The 5,035-nt window shown below is 43.5% G+C and overlaps 1 long non-coding RNA gene across 1 annotated transcript; it reads right to left on the bottom strand.

Annotated features, from left to right (window-relative positions):
- Positions 1-1,421: 1,421 nt before the first annotated feature.
- On the bottom strand, positions 1,422-3,660 carry LOC119297553. Its single transcript, XR_005145677.1, has 4 exons — positions 3,211-3,660; positions 3,007-3,085; positions 1,791-1,893; positions 1,422-1,707 (listed from the first exon to the last, which is right to left on the bottom strand). It is a non-coding gene; the product is annotated as an uncharacterized LOC119297553 (long non-coding RNA).
- Positions 3,661-5,035: the final 1,375 nt, after the last annotated feature.

Here is a 5,035-nt window from a genome sequence, read left to right as displayed (position 1 = left end):
CTCCAGTCCCACCACCGTTTAATTCTAATATCTCGTTAGAGATTTGTTTGCTTCTTTAATTAATTCCTCCTAGCGTCGTGTCGTTAATTCATGGTCGCAACGCTCCAATCTTATCTTCCTCGCACAACCCTCTTTTCTTCTCGCGCCACTGCCTCTTTGCTTTTTTTGATTCTTCTTTTATTTCTTGCCTCATGTCTTGGCTTGCTTGATTCTTACAACTGACGAACACATATAAGTCGGTAGGATTTGATTTGAAGGAGCAAGGTGGGACTATTCTTCTTATATACTCCCTCCGTTTTTATTTAGTCCGCGTATTAGGTTTGGTCAAAGTCAAGTTTTGTAAACTTTGACCAAGTTTATAAACACAAATATTAACATACATAATAACAAATAAATACATTTAGATTTATTATTGAATGTACTTTCACATCATATAGATTTGTTATGGTAAATATTTATATTTTTTTCTATAAACTTGGTCAAACTTTACAAAGTTTGACTTCAGTCAACTCTAATATGCAGAATAAATAAAAACGGAGGAAGTACATATATAAGTTGGTAAATTAGAACAAAAAATTGTGGAGAGGGCCCAGGCGGGCCTAGCCAGGCCCATGTGATGAGCGATGTACGTGCCAGAAAATCGAAAGTGACGGACGAATTTTGTAGGGAGTGATATATAAATAGATTATTAGTGCCACCTTGGATGTTGGAAAAAATATGGACGTGTTGAATAAAAAACTAAAAGCGTAAACTTACGAGAAGAAGCGTATTGTGACGGTGAACCCACGGAGTCAATCCGTACTTTATTATTACTAGCAAAAGGGCCCGTGCGTTGCAACGGGAGAAACAAATCTTGCATGCCTTAGTTTGTGTTTCTACTTGAATGTCACATGTTTTGATTGAAAATTATGTGCAGATTAGAAAGAGCAATCCGCTATACTACCAACTTCCACTTTGCACATTTTTTCAACCTGTATAATGCAATGTAATCAGGTGTCCTGAAGGAGTAGCTTCAAAATCAGAAATATCTTTTCTTAGAATCAAAATCTGAAATAGCTAGCATGGACCCAAAATCATCTAATCGCTAGCCTGCTCTGCTCTGCTCGTTGTGACTTCATTTGTACACTTTTTGTGCCTTTTTGTTCTTGCACATGTCCCGTCGCAAGCGCTCACCAAACAGAAGAGATGTGAGAGATACAGTAGTATCCACAAGAGAATGGATTCACCAACCGATGGTTACTCATCACAGTACGTTGTAGCTTTTCATCTTTAACCGGAGCACCAAAGTATATGCGAGAAAGCTTTGGTTTGTAACCCATAGAAGAGAAAAATTCGAAGCTACAAAAGAGAAATTTATTCTGTATGGGTATCATCCTTTTGCACGTACTGTCAGAATGTCGTTTAAAGAAATAGCTAGCGCAGACCTGAAAGAGATAAATATATTTTTGTGAGTAGTACAATACATAGTCCTGGATACCACTTCTTTCTCAATTAGCATGATTGCCTGGCAAGATGACAAAGTTGTGTTGCTGAAATTTCTGGACAACATTGAAAAGAGAGGGGATTCGAGAAGAGAACTGCCAAATAAAGAGCTGAAGAAGCCTATCTCATCACCATATGCCACCTGTTGTTTATCTTGGTGGATGAAACAAACTAATATCCTGAACAAATTTACCTTCGGCCATGGTGAAGATTATATTTGATAACCTAGTACCATGAGACAATATCATTTTGAAATAGATCAGTAATTGGTATGAACAATAAAACAGACGTTGAGTTCCTCCGATCACCTGGAATAGGCCATGTTGATCATCGTGATGGGGGCATCGGTCAAGATGCAGGCGGTGTTGCTGCAAGTACAATCTTTTCCATCTCAAGATTCAATAAGCTCACCTGAAGTAAGTAAGAATTCAATTTGAATAAGAGTTGAGATGAAATTATTGACCTAAACAACAACTGGTGCACAACTAATTGAGAAAAAAGAGGAGTAACAACAGTGTAGGCATGTTAGTAAAATTGACAGTAATATATGCTTAGAAAAATTCATACACAAGTTGAGTAACTGAATGGACCAATCTATTGGAGTAACTTGAATTGCTAATGAGATGGTAAAGTATGCCAGATCATTCTGGTGGCATGTTGAGCCCATTACAGTGCTTGTGTAGTCATACAAAACAGTGTGATGCAATATATGTATGGAAAGGGTGTCACATAAGAACATGCAGGATCAGACGACTTAATATTAACCTTTGAATTTATATCTAAAACATCAACCAAAGTTTTCCTAGAGATTCTTAATTTCCCTTGTAATTTGCTTAATAAACGTGTTTCGAGTAATATTATGAACGCTATCAAACTTATTATTGTGAAAACAACAACATTCCAGAAGACAATGCCTATTGTTTCTCAAAGGCATATCATCAAACTAACTATTAGATAAACACCAAACCATGCTAGATCTGTTCAATGAAACGAGCTATTAGTGTTATGTAAAAAATCTGATTATAGCAGAGGAAGTGGGCACTAATATTTATCATCTACTACAGACTGAATCAAAATTCCAGCGCCATAAACTGCTCCTTTGGGTGCTGCCATACAACCCTAGCATTCTCTTCAAACAAGTATTTAGCCTCATTAGAATCATCATGAATTCTATTTGCGATCAAGCGAATTGATTATTCAACAGGCTGGAAGAAGTAGAGGCCGGGCAGTCAGCCGGTGACCATGGTGTAGCAATAGCGATGGCGTCCCATGGAGGAAGCTCGAGGCAGCACTGTGGACGAGCTTGGGGCAGCGATGCGATGATCTGCTATGCGAGCGACCTCAAGTCGGTCCACGAGCTGAGCATTCTCGTATAGTAAGAGTTTCACCAGAAAATTAAAATGTATTTCGATCCCTAATACGCATAACATCAAACAGGTTATGGGAAAAAGCTCATGGAAAGGGCGCACCTAATTTGGAACAACATGTATGAATAGTTAGGAAAATAAAGAGTTAAGAGAGTACTTTGGCCGCTGCAAATCCATGTAAGGGAGATGGTCGCTGCTTCTTGTCGATTCTAATCACACTTCCTGCCTCACAACACCTGCACATATAGCACAACAAAAACCAAAGATAAGATGACAGAGAACAGAGAGCAACACAACAACAGGAGGAGATGCATTTTTTAGCCACCGCCGCCCAGAGAGCCGTAAGATCGTGCCCTTATACCTCCAGCGAGATCACCAGGCGAGGGCGTATCCAATGCTTGTTGGTGCTTTTCTGCAGTGGAAGATTGGATCGATCAGTGGTTGAATCAGAATGAGGCGGCGGTGGCGTTGGTCGCCGTCGACAGCCTGCCAGCAACTGGCTAGGGGACCAATGGGATATGGGGTCCGCGAGGGGAGAAGAGCGGCCTTAATGAAGCGATGGCAGCGGATTTGAGGAGGGTGTCGAGCAGGTCGAGCGTGAGCGACGACGGCAACTCCGGAAGCTTAGATACGACGCACGACACCAGGGTCAGCTCGTTCATGAAGGCCACGGACATTGCTTGCACGTCTGCACGATGATGGCCGCGGGGTCGCCGGGCAGTGGAAGGCCACCGGTGTTGGCCTGTTGGGGCACGTGGGGTAGGGGTAGGCGCACCGGCGGGATAGGCGGCGCCGCCGCGCGACAGGGGGTGTGGGCCGGCGGCGCGCGGCAAGGGGGGCGCCGTGGGGGAGGGGGAGGGGGAGGCACGCGGGGCGGGGCGGAGGAGGCTGCGCGCCGGAGTGGAGATGGGGCTGGAAGGCAGGGTCGTGCGAGCGGCTGCGTTATTTTTCTTCTTCTTTTCTCTCGTCGTACCGGTTTGTGTATAGACTTATTACGAGGCAATAGCCGCTTTATTAGTACCACCTCGTGTATATGTTTTAAATTCAAACTGAAAGCATAAATTCACAAGAAGAAAGCGTATTGTGACGGTGAACTCACGGAGTCAATCCGTGCTTTATTATTAGGGATATAATATATATATATATATATAATATAATATATATATATAAAGGAGAGAAGAGATAGAAATAGATTATATTATTATTATTATTATTATTATTATTATTATAATATTAGTATTATATTATCTACTACCCTTATAAAAGCACGAGAGAGCGGAGAACCAAATCTTCTCATCCATTGAATCCTATAATCTGATGATCTAAATTACTCCAACATATCAAATATGTTTTACATTTTAATTACCCACCATGCCACTCCTAAGCATCTCTGCCTCTTTCTGAGAAAAACTGAGAGCCTAATCTCACGCACGTCTCGCACGAACAGGGGATGTGGGCGCTCAATCCCCAACCTCCCTCCTCTCCTCTCCCTGCTCGGAACCTCACCTCCCCGGCCCTGCATCCTCGGTGTCCCACTGCCTCTTCTCCTCATCGCCGCCTTCTCTGGTGCCCACATCGCTGCCCCTCGCATGCCCGCCCGCCCCGCACACCGCCCCTCGTTGCCGGCCCTGACCGGCCTGCCCGCAAACTCGCGACTAACCTCCTCACCGCCCCTCGCTTTCGGCCCTGCCGCCCACCTTTCTTGCAGCTCGCCTGGACCGCCTGCACGACCCACCGCGCCCGTAGGAGCCTCTCGCATGAAGTCGACCCTCCACCCGCGTCACCCGTACGAAATCTCCCACGCCCGGCGCTCGCACTAGACCAAGATGAGGATGAAGTCCAGAAGCGGCCGGCTTAAGGACAGGAACAACCAGTGTGTTCATCACGGACCCGACTGTAATCTTCAATCAAAAAAAATTAGTTCAGCGATTTTTTAGAAGGATCCATTATACATATTGTAATGTGTGGGAGATGGAACTGAAGAACAATATATCAGCTGATCTCATTCTATTTCATATTACAATGTGATAAATGCAGCCATTTTCAGATAAAGGGAGAATTAAGCCTACTTAAATTCAGAGATAGCAAGGCATCAACTACTTAATGTGGGAGATGGGATTGAAGAACAATCTGTTTGCACCGTGCTGGCCCCAATCTTTTTATTAGTAATGCTGTCTCCTCATGGA

Source organism: Triticum dicoccoides, chromosome 5A (genome assembly GCF_002162155.2).
Source record: "Triticum dicoccoides isolate Atlit2015 ecotype Zavitan chromosome 5A, WEW_v2.0, whole genome shotgun sequence".
Classification (NCBI taxonomy): Eukaryota; Viridiplantae; Streptophyta; class Magnoliopsida; order Poales; family Poaceae; genus Triticum; species Triticum dicoccoides.
The sequence above is the reverse complement of the archived record's forward strand: the minus strand, read 5'-3'. Positions and strand labels throughout refer to the sequence as shown.